Here is an 11851-nt window from a genome sequence, read left to right on the forward strand (position 1 = left end):
TTCATGCTATGCATTCTCAATTATACTTGTCTTTCCTCTATGTATTTACATTTTCCATTTTTTTTTTCCCAAGTAATCTATGTTTAGTTTATAATTTATAAGCATTTCATTATTTTTTAATGAAAAAAAATTGTTCTTTGCTTCAGCATTTTTCAGGCAATCCCCATGCAGAACTCCTCCATGTTGCTGTCTACTCTGTCGCCTGGAAGAAGGCCTGGTGTGCATGGGAGCTTGTATATTTTTCTGACTAAGTTGCCCTGCTTAAAAGTACTACCTGTCCCTACAAACCTTGTCACTCTCTGCTGTCCTGACCAGTGAGTCACGAGATGTTCTTTTTTGTTCCTGCTACTCCGGGCTGAAAAATCTTGCAATGGTTGTATTTATTTCTAAATGCTGGATGTTGCCTGGGTCTGTACACCTTTTTTTCTTTGACATTTTCTTGCTGCTTATTCTACAGCATCTCTTCCGAATTCCTCACTTTGCTGTGACCTTCTGCTTCCCAGCTTCCTCTCCTGCTGGTCAGTCTGTCGAGAGTAGCTGCAACTTGTTTTCCTTTCAACATTTTCATTCTGCCTTGAGTATTTCTGCAGCTTGGCACATCCTGATAGCATTTTCCCTAAGTCTAAATCTACATCTTCCAGCAGTCCTTCCTTGCAGCTCTGGAACTTTGATGCTGGTCACTATCTGATCTCTTTTAATGAAGCCTGACAAAGTATTAGAGTTACACATCTGACTCATTAGTTTAAAAGCAGTTGAAAAAACCTTCAAAAGGACTCTTCCTCTTCTTTCAGTTTCCAGTGAAATCTCTCTTTTTCCAAAGTTTTGTTTTTCTCAGGAAGGCTATATTCCCCAAACTTATGAAGCTTACTCGTTTGTTCTGGCTTAATTATGCAGAACTAAAGCCAACAATGGTAGGGAGAGGTACTGTAAGCTCTAGGTCAATGCTGTGGATTTAGTTCAGTATGAACTAAATATCTCTGACAGCAAAGTCTTAGCAACTGACACTGTTAAAAAAAAGACCGTTGTGAGCTCTTTCAAAGCTTGTTTGAAAGTAATCAAATACTATGGCATTTTGGGAAAGCAGACCCCTCTGTGTTTCTGCTTTCCAAAGCTGGGACACGGAAAAATGCAATATTTGACCAGGTTCTGATTGGAAGATCTCTGTCTTTTTTGGGTAACTTCTTTGAAACCAGTGCAGCTGGAATACCAAAAAAACAGGCAAAAATTAAAATAAAATAATGAAATGAAATAATATGAAACAATGAAATGAAATAAAATATAAAATATAAACCAAAACAAATCAAAGCTTCATCTCCCAAAATATAAGTTAGGAACAGTTATTAAAAAAAAAAAAAAAAAAAAGAGAGAGAGAGAAAAAAGAGAGTGCTGTTCTCATACAGTCTCTTGTTTCCAACTGTTGTGCTGTTAAAAATACCTTGTACGACTCATCGTAAAACTGTAAGAGGTTGTGATACTCGCTTTAAGGCCGGAACTGGGACCTGTGCTTTGCTTAAATATGAAGCCAATTAAACATGGAAAATACTGATTAGTTAAATAGCTGTGAAAAATCTTTTCGACATTTGAATATTTATTTAGAGAAAGATTCCCGGTATATAAGGTCTCATTCTTTGAAGGTAATGCTGTGTGAAGTAACCAAACACAAAGTGCAGAACTGCCTGCTTCAGCCATGTTATATTATGAACTGTACTGAGCATCAGTTAGGACTCTGGAAAATTGTGACGTCAATTTAGGCTGGCTCACCTTCTTGTATCGCAAATGGTAATTCTTGGGCCCAGCTTAGATCTGGACTCTCCTCAAGGATCTGAAAAAGCTGCAAGAAATAGCTTTCCATGCTATTTCCATGCTTTCACTTTCTAATTCCAAAGAAGATGCTGTTGTGAAATGAAAATACAAAGAAATAACACAGGTAAGCATTTTTTGGAGGGTTTTAGGTTTGTTTAGTAATTTTCATGCTTTTTCTTTTTACAATGCTATCTAAGCAGAAGAGTAACTCTTTGAAATACAAAGCATCATTCTGATTATATTGAGACATATAAAAGGCATTTAAAACATCATTTTAAATACAGAGTATCATGCTAACAAAATCAAGCATTCTTTTATTGATTGAAAAGTCTCTGCTTGTGATTAAAGTTAAAGGCAGGTTTTAAAACAATTGCACTTTTCTAAAAAAAATGAATATGGGCTAAATTGTTTAATTAACATTGAGACACCTTTCTGAAAAAAAAAAAAAAAAACCACCCACATTAAAATTAAATTTGTGTGTGATTACTTCAAACATGTCCTTATTAGTAGTTACCTAGATGATCGTGGTCCTTCATGCATTCATGTTTAGTTCCCAATTATTCACAGTTTGTTAATTGGTGTGATGTGGGATGAATATTGATGGTACAGTCTGAAGATGATTTCCATACCAAAGGAGCAGGCATATTTACAGTCCATGTACACAGCAAAAAACAAAGTTCGCAATAGATCTGACTTTGAAATTTGACAAACACCCTCTCTCTGTGCTATATGTTGGCTCATTATGCAGATAGCCTTGCAACATGCATGATGGAAAATACTATGCAATACAATAAGAACAAATTAAAAAAAAAATCAGAAGAAAGTAAAATGGATAAGTTCAGTTTAATTTGTATAAACTTCTTGAGAAGCTCTGGACCCAGTAGATGATTATGATAGGTATAACAGTGGTGTGACTTAGTGTTTCTAATAGAGGAGGGCCAGTGTGTTGTATTAGCTATCCAGATTTACATCTAGACTGAAGCATTAGTGTTTTCTGTGATGAAAAAAGTCTTAGGAATTCAGATCTGTGTCAGAATTTTCCCCAAGCCGAGTGTTAGCACCCCATTTTGAGCTCCTCTGTGCATCTGTATTAAATCTGGCATGGCCTTGAGCCAAAGTTATTCAGAGGGGAGGTGAAACATCCTTGAGAACCAGTGAAAAAAAAAAACAACTTTCTCCTTCATTCATTTCAAAGCATTTATGTTTGTTTGTTTGTTTTTGCCATAGGGTAGAGCATACTTGAGCAGAGGGATGTGTTAGCGAGTAACAAAGCAACTCAAGCTGGAGAAGCTGGAGGTAGAGAGAGTCTAATCTACGAGAAATTCATCTCTGAGGAGCTGGGATTGAACCTCAAACATCTCAAGGGAAACCTGAGAGATTATGTCTGAGCCAACACCTAAGTGGGTCCAAACTGACACTTAAAATAGGGATGCAACAGGAAAATATGCAAGAAGTAAATGCAAGAGGTGAACGGGATGGAGGATTTCAACAAGAGACAATACATCTAAAGGAGAACAAGTTATAGCATGACACAAAGCCTCGTATCCAATCTGCAAGAAAGGATTTTCTCCTAACCAGAGACAAAGTGCAGTTTCCAAAGGAATATGTACATACCCTACTATGGAAACGAGCCAGCGAAATATGGGTTCACAATTATTGTGTCCCGTCTCTTCTTCACCCTGGCCACAGTGTGCAGCATGTAAAATAAACCAATCTATACAAGCATGTGAAGTTCTTAATGGATTTCATTTTCTTTTGAAATGGCTCAACTTATCATTGAAATGTAAAGAAATACAGCTACTCTGAAAATGTTCAGAAAACCAATGTACGAAGAGAAAAAGCATTAACATTTAACTTGCATTTGAGATAGTCTTCACCTTTGATAAGATAGTATAGCATAAAAAAAAGTTATTGAAATAGTGACATTTCCAATTTTCAGGCAATATAATTTTGCACATAAGAGGAAGAATAGTTTTGGCCCAAATTCTTTTCACTAAAAAAACGCAGTTTTAGTACAGTCCAGGTAGCCTATAAATTCAGCTTGGTTTGTCTGACTTAATTAAAAAAAAATTAAAGACATTACATAAAATAATAAATTATTTTGTACTTGTTCAAAATGCTGTGGGCTATTTATAAAATATGTTAATTCAAAACCTTACTTTTTCCTCAATCTGAAACAAAGCACATTTTAGTTTAGATAAAATATTGTGTTCTAAATGAAGTGGGTTTTTTCACCTTTTAATTTGCTGCTTTTTTTTTTTTTCTTTTTTTGTTTTCCCAGTCAGTGGCAATGGCTGATGATCTGGGAAAAAAGACAGTTCAATTTCTAATTCTTCATACTCTTATGAGCAATGCAAGGCAACAGAAGATCATTTCTTCTAGGTAATTCTATATGACAGAGAGAGAGAGATGCTCTGGCTATATTTATACCAGTAAAGTGAACAGGGTGGTGTGCAAGACACAATCACTCACATTTCAAACGTCACCCTTCCTGTTAAATTCCCAGCACAGTGTCTGGCATTATTTTGACCTGGTCTAAATCATGTTCTCCCAATCAATGCCCAAGCTTGGTACAGGGCTTAGTTTAGGCAGGAATAATTTTTAATAGGCAGCTTGCACATATCCATCCAGTTGAAGACAGAAAGAGTAAGTTCAGCTAAATGTACCAGAACGGTCCCTGTACCATTTAATTTTCTATTAAAGACATAGCCTCCAAGGCTACATTTAGGATCAGCTTTAGTCTCCATATAGAAGCCAGGTATGCAAGGCTGGCTCCAGGCACAGCTGAAGGCTGCCTTCCACAGCAGACAGGATCTCATCAACAACTCAGAAGTGTTTGAAGAAGAGTGTATTTTAAAAAGTTCAGTGGTTAGTGGCATAAGCACACAGAGCTCTGCTAGCCTGCTCTTGCACGCAGACATTAAGTGGAAGTATCCCATCTCAAATGAGCTGCATTAAGAAGTCTTTGCAAACCCTTCCACACCGAAAGTAAGCCAAGTAAACCAGTCTTCATGATGTTTTCATATGAGGCAGGTTGGTAACGCTGAGGGGGGAGAAAAATAAAGACATGAAGGAGGCAACAAGCCTAGGACAAGAACATGGCTTAAAAACAAGAAACTAATCTATACCTTGCTGTAGCAGCTTTAATGATGTTAAAGGAGGGACTTATTCCACCAGCAAATTTGAGGTTAAGTCCTGCACTCACTGTAGTGAGTAGTAAGATGTCCACTGACTTGAAAAGGGGTTAGGTTGCACCCTTGGTCTCCTTGGATTTTTCTTTCTCAATCATCCCTTCTCACAATCCTCTTTTGCATCTACTTCCACTTACTATGTGTTCAAGTATCAGAGCAGGCTGCTAACCCCCCTAACTCTACCATATTTCCCTTGTCACATTCACCAACAGAAGGAAAAGAGAGCACAAAATACTTATTCATGAAAGATGGAGAGCTTAGTTGCAGAGTCCACAGAGTCTCCTTTATAACAGCATTGGGTTTTTTTTGGGTTTATGCCAGAGGTAGATATCTTTTCAGTCTTGCAGATCCCTGAAAAGACAAGTAGACTTGCCAAATATATAGGCACACACACTTAGGTTTGCACATCTCAAAGCTATCAAACATGCCACATTTTATTTCTTTCACCTGCTTATGGATTGTGGACACCTGTGACTTATTGGCAGCACATACTGGTTGCGATGGGGGAAGTCTCAGATACAGGAATTAGCTTTGTACTCCTCCAGCTTCATGAAACCATTTTGGATTCTCTCTCAAACATTTACTATCTGTTTGAAGCAATTCTGTATGTTTAAAATAATAATACTTTTTAAAAAAACAAAACCAAAGCCAAAACAGTCTTTCTTTGGAATTCTACAAAAGCCTACATATAGGAAAGCAAAGAACACCTAATGAAACCCAAAAGTATGTAATTGTTTATTTTTCTTACTACAAAATAGCTTCACTTGTGGCAAGTGGAATCAACAGTCTGCAAACTGAGCAACAGATGCTCTTAGGTAGTAAGAGTTACTAAGCAGAAAGAGCTTTAGTAGCAGTTGCTAGGTAGTGCAGGAACCATTTCTGGTAGCAGATGCTACCAGGTATTCAAGATATTTGTGCTTCTCTGATCATCTGTTGTGCGGGCTTCACTCTTTACACTGACTCAGAGCTGAAAACATTTGGAGTTTAGTGTATTTCTGTTAGTTTTAGTGGGTTTTAGAAGGGCAGCGATCAGTACAAAAGCCACCTTACCTGAGGACCATGCAGGAACAGAGTTTTCATGCACACATTTTGAAAGAGTTTTGGGAAGCTTTGTCAATAAAACATGCATTGATATTGTGAGCATATAGCTTTTTTTTTTTTCTATGAACAAATACAAAACTTATCCAGAGGTTTGAATGCTTGCTACTAAAAACACAGACTTAATTTTTAAAAGTTAGTGGAGACCCAATCTCTTTTGTCAGATATTTTCTTCCTAGTAAATTTTATCACCTAATTTGGCAAAATGCACTAAACTAGATTGACAAAGCTGATGACTGGTGTATGATTATTCTGCTATCCAAAGGTAGAGTGGCCAAAGCTTTTGGCAGCTGTTGGAGGTATCAACTCCCAATTCTTCTTATGGGGTTTCACACCCATATCTCCAGCAGGGTGTAACCTAGCCATTAACTCTGCTGTACTGGACATGTATCTGCTGAAGCTGTTTCATTTCATCTACGAAATTTAAACATCTAATGGAATAAAAACTGGAACCCTTGTCCCAGCTTCTGGTTCAGTGTCTTAATCACTAAAGCAGTATCTTATTTCTCATTGTTTAAGGAACTGTTTAAAGTATTTCATACAACATGAAATAGCTTCAACACAGACAGCTGAGATAGTACCGCTGAAGAAATACAGATCTGGTGCTTCAAGCAATATTCTGAGTGTCAGGAAATGTGTGAAAAATTTTAATCTGAATGTTGTTTTCTCTCCTCCTGGATATTTATTCCAACCACAGACAGATGTAGTCAGACAGATTAGACAAAAAGACTGACCACCCCTTTCTAGGACTGATTTGTGAACCCAGTTCAAACTCCTACATCCCAGTCAAACCCAGATGGCAAATTCAGCATGAATTTCGAAGAGAGGTTTGTGACAATCAGCTGCATTTTTCACCCACTGGTATTCATCAGCTCTTCTTTCAGGATAACAGTGCAAGGATCCTAAGACACAGTATTTTTTTGCAGAAATGCAAGTGAGTGTTTTGAGATGTGATTTGATTTTTGGCTTAGATCCATACACTGGTGATCATTAGCAAAACAGGTTAGAAGGTATGTAATCGCTTAAGTAAGTGGCAGAGGGCTAGGAATCTTGGCTTGTAAATGTAATTACAGAGCTTGTCAATAGCCATTGATTTCCTTAGATGGATGACTTGAAAGCATTCAGAAAGGTGGGAATAAAATGGAGGAATGCTACAGAGCTCCAAAAGGAGCAAATAGCTTTTTTCCATCTCTTCCTCCAACTTGTGTACTTACACGGTGGAGCATCTTACACTTCAGAAGCACCTTTTGTATCTTTGGAAGAAAATGCTCAGCATTCCTCTTGTTCTCCTGTACATGCTAGTTTTAGTGCATTTCATTGAACTTTGATTTTATAAAGCCTGACTAAATGCTCTAACATGAAATGATTACTAATCTCCAACATTTCTGTTCTCATAGTCCATCTGCCCTCTCTTGAGTGACTATTTTCTCATTAAAATGTAATGTTTCTTCATATTATGAGCTTTTAAATTACCCTATTGTGAACCAAACTATCCTATTGTTTACTTTGCTCTGCTGAGGCCCCACCTGGAGTACTGCATCCAGCTCTGCAGTCCTCAGCACAGGAAACACATGGACCAGTTGGGAGATGGAGATGGAGCACCTCTGCTATGAGGAAAGGATGAGAGAGTTGGGGTTGTTCAGCCTGGAGAAGAGAAGGCTCTGGGGACACCTTACTGTGGCCTTTCAGTACTTAAAGGGGCCTTATAAGAAAGATGGGGACAAACTTTTTAGCAGGGCCTGTTGTGATAGGGCAATGGGTAACGGTTTTAAACTACAAGAGGGTAGATTCAGACTAGATATAAGGAAGAAGTTTTTTACGCTGAGTGTGGTGAAACACTGGCACAGGTTTCCCAGAGAGGTGGTAGATGCCCCATCCCTGGCAACATTCAAGGTCAGGTTGGACAGGGCTCTGAGCAACCTGATCTAGTTGAAGATATCCCTGCTCACTGCAAGAGGATTGGACTAGATGACCTTTAAAGGTACCTTCCAACCCAAACTAACCTGTGATGATTCTATGATTCTATGATTCTAAAAATTTACTCTTGCAAAATTGCTTTGCCTTCTTGCTCCTTCTTTCCCTGAACCTGGTATCTGAACTTGTTGATAGGAGGGAAATATTTAAACACCGAGTCCAGAAGTCTTTCTGCAGTTAGTTGGAATTTGAAGCAGGATGTATTAAATGGCACTGAAAATATCAAACAAAGCTGAACTGTAGTTGAGGAGAAGAGAAAGAAAGGTAAACTCATTGTGGAAGTCACCTGTCAGGTAATAAAAATGTGAATATCTGGGACTCCTATTCAAACAGTAGCCTGGAGGAAAATTATTATAATTAGTGCCAGTAGATAACAACCTCTTTTCTGTGCAAGAAGTGATAGAGATCCAGCCAAATATTTCACAGCAGGAAACCAAAAATGGGTATCATAAACAATTGCCACTATGTATATCACACTACTCTTCTGTCTTCTTAGTTTTGAACGTTTTCTTCATTTTTTTAAATAATTGCTGCTGTAAGCCTTTCCCATGTTCTTATTTATAGGAAAGAATATAAATTCTATTCCATCCACTTGGTGCTATTGAAATATGATAACATGGCTGAATTTCAGCTGGACATAACCAGGGGAAAATTACCTTCCTGTAGAAGCTTTTTTTCTGGAGGGCAGAATCAAAGTGTAGACAGTTGTACTGGGTTTGTGTGGCAAGGTTTTGGTAGCGGTGGGGCTACAGGGGTGGCTTCTGTGAGAAGCTGCTAGAAGCTTCTCCCGTGTCTGATAGAGCCAATGCAGCTGGACCTGCTTCTGGCCGAGGCCAAGCCAATCAGCAGTAATGGTAGCACCTCTGTGATAACATATTTAAGAAGGAGAAAAAAACTGCTGCACAGCAGCAGCTGGAAGAAAGGAGTTGAGAACACATGAGAGAAACAACCCTGCAGACACCAAGGTCAGTGAAGAAGGAGGGGGAGGAGGTGCTCCAGGCACTGGAGAAGAGATTCCCCTACAGCCCATGGAGAAGACCATGGTGAGGCAGGCTGTTCCCCTGCAGCCCATGGCGGTTAATGGTGGAGCAGACATCCACTTGCAGCCCATGGAGAACCCCACGCTGGAGCAGGTGGATGCGCCTGAAGAAGGCTGTGACACCATGGGAAGCCCATGCTGGAGCAGGCTCCTGGCAGGACCTGTGACCCCATGCTCCAACCCATGCCGGAGCAGTCTGTTCCTGAAGGACTGCACCCTGTGAAAAGGACCCATGCTGGAGCAGTTCGTGAAGAACTGCAGACCGTGGGAAGGACCTATGTTGGAGAAGTTCATGGAGGACTGTCTCCTGTGGGAGGGAGCCACACTGGAGCAGGGGAAGAGTGTGAGGAGCCCTCCCCCTGAGGAGGAAGGAGCAGCAGAGACAACATGTGATGAACTGACCACAACCCCCATTCCCTGTCCCCCTGCACCATCAGGGAAGAGGTAGAGAAATTGGGAGTGAAGTTGAGCCCAGGAACAAGGGAGGTGTGGGGGGAACATGTTTTAAGATTTGGTTTTATTTCTCATTAACTTACTCTGATTTTATTGGCAATAAATTAAATTAATTTCCCCGAGTTGAGTCTGTTTTGCCTCTGATGGTAATTGGTGAGTGATGTCTCCCTGTCCTTATCTTGACCCACAAGCCTTCTGTTATATTTTGACCCCCTGTTGAGTTGAGGAAGGGGAGTGCCAGAGCATGTTGGTGGGCACCTGGCATCCAGCCAAGGTCAACCCATCACAATGATACAGCAGAGTCTTCCAGTGCTCCACTGCTTCTCTTCCTAGCAGGTAAATTAAAGTAGACTTAGGACTGCAATAATTTCTGCTTGGTGAAGGTTTAGGGAGTTAATAATCCACTTGTACAGCTCAGACATTGTAGGCTGACCCAGTCCCACCCCTTCCTGAGGACTAATGGCCGATGCACCTACAACCAAGGACTCAAAAACTACCTAATCCTGAAAAATCAGGGGAATTTCTTTCTCAGATAGTTCACTGATGGGTTCTGAGCTGGGTGTAGAGACCTCCAAGGTTGTCATCTCCTGTGTTTATCATGTACCCTATGTTCCTCTGCTTTGAAGGAATTTCTGCTAGCAGCTCAGGGCTAGAGGAAGAAAAAGACAAGGAACACTGAAATTTCAGGCCCTGCCCTCAAACAGCATCCAACACAGGATTTTTATTCTTCAGATTTACAGAGAAAACATAAAGTTGCCTGGACTTCCTTACTAATCTGGGGCAAAATGGAGATTACCACCATATGTTGGCTGGTGAGCTAAATTTTCTTAAAACAATCTACAGAAGATCTTGACAGCACAAGTGTTGCAGAAGTGGGTATGAGCCAAGTAACCATATGTGGCCAAAAGGAGTATATGAACATTCTTTTCTTTCAATAACATCTGCAAGATAAAGCATCCACTGGGGTTTGAGGCTAGGAAATAGCCCAGGAAATATCAAGACCCTCCCACTGCTTGCATAGATACGAATGAATACTTCCAGGGTGTCAGATGGCCTAAGTGTCTGGCCCTTTGTGGGCAAGCACTTTGGAACAGAAATCTTGTCTTTTTTAAGGTTTGTGAAGTCCCTGTATCCTATGTAGCAGAAAACAGGTGTGCAGAAAGCAATAGAAAACAGCAATCTGCTGAACATGCCACACAGATTTGAGAACAAGACAGACAGCTAGCAGAAAAAAAAAAAAAGAGCGATAAAAATAAAAGTTAAGTCACTTTTTAAATCCCTTAAAAACTCTCCAGGGTATTGCAAATCCCTGTAGGCATGGAGACTACATGTCTGTGGATTTTTCTCTAGAATTCTGCAGACTTTGCAAACACTTTAGAATGCTGCAGGGAGCAGATGCTTTCTAGCTGTCATCACTGGAGTATAGCTAGCCAATTATGTTTTTGTTTCTCAGCACCTTTAATATTTCCATTCACTTTATCGTTTTCCCTTAACTTTTGTTAAGCTAATCGTAGGCTTACAGTTGCCAGCCTGATGGACTTGGAGAAGCAGTTGTTAGGTAAAGCAAGTTTGTCCCTCGAGAGATTCTCTCACAGTCAGATAACAATTCTAATAATAACAATGACATGGGGAGGGGAGGAAAAAAATAATTCGGGCAATAAAATACAGTATTCATTATGTTAATTTACTCCAAAGCATTTATGCTCTGTTACTTGGCTCTAAGAAATGAAAATCAGTGCGTCCCGTTCATGTAAGGAGCATGGTAACATCATGTAAAGTGTCCAGGGTTTCATTTAAGGCAGGCAGGGAAACAGGGTAATGTTTTAATACTTTATCACATAAAACCTACATTCAAAACCTTGCATGCCACATGTGAAAATAGGGGCATCTTTTTCCATCAAGCAGCTCCATTTGGCTATACTACACAAACTACTGGCAAATACTATTTGTTATGGCTAAGTGTATCCATTCAAGAGAGTCTCAGGACTAGAAAAAGGTATGAGGAAGAAGATAAGGCAAGTTAAAACTGAGGTGATTTGACAAGGAGTTGTGGAAACACTTTAGTGGTAGTGGTTTGCCCTCCAACTGTTAAGTACTTTGTGTATCTCTTATCTGACCCTCACTGGGGGAGATTCTGCTCTGTCAGTAACCAGCAGCATCCAAGTTCTCTGGATGATTTCTGGATAACTCAGATTTTTTTCTAGGACTATCTCAGAGGGCCTAGGGAAGTGAGATTCCACTGTTGTTTTAAACTTATTTGAAGCATCCACGTTTCTCTCCTATAAAGGTGCCA

At 39.6% G+C, this 11851-nt stretch overlaps 1 long non-coding RNA gene across 1 annotated transcript; it reads right to left on the reverse strand.

The window, feature by feature from the left end:
* Window positions 1–4449: 4449 nt before the first annotated feature.
* On the reverse strand, window positions 4450–5322 carry LOC148054490 (uncharacterized). The gene is made up of 2 exons (XR_015706711.1): window positions 4932–5322; window positions 4450–4846 (listed from the first exon to the last, which is right to left on the reverse strand). It is a non-coding gene; the product is annotated as an uncharacterized LOC148054490 (long non-coding RNA).
* Between the last annotated feature and the right edge of the window lie 6529 nt (window positions 5323–11851).

The sequence above is a fragment of the Nipponia nippon genome, unplaced genomic scaffold (assembly GCF_047370975.1).
Source record: "Nipponia nippon isolate SJK-2023a ecotype South Korea unplaced genomic scaffold, ASM4737097v1 scaffold_3, whole genome shotgun sequence".
NCBI lineage: Eukaryota > Metazoa > Chordata > Aves > Pelecaniformes > Threskiornithidae > Nipponia > Nipponia nippon.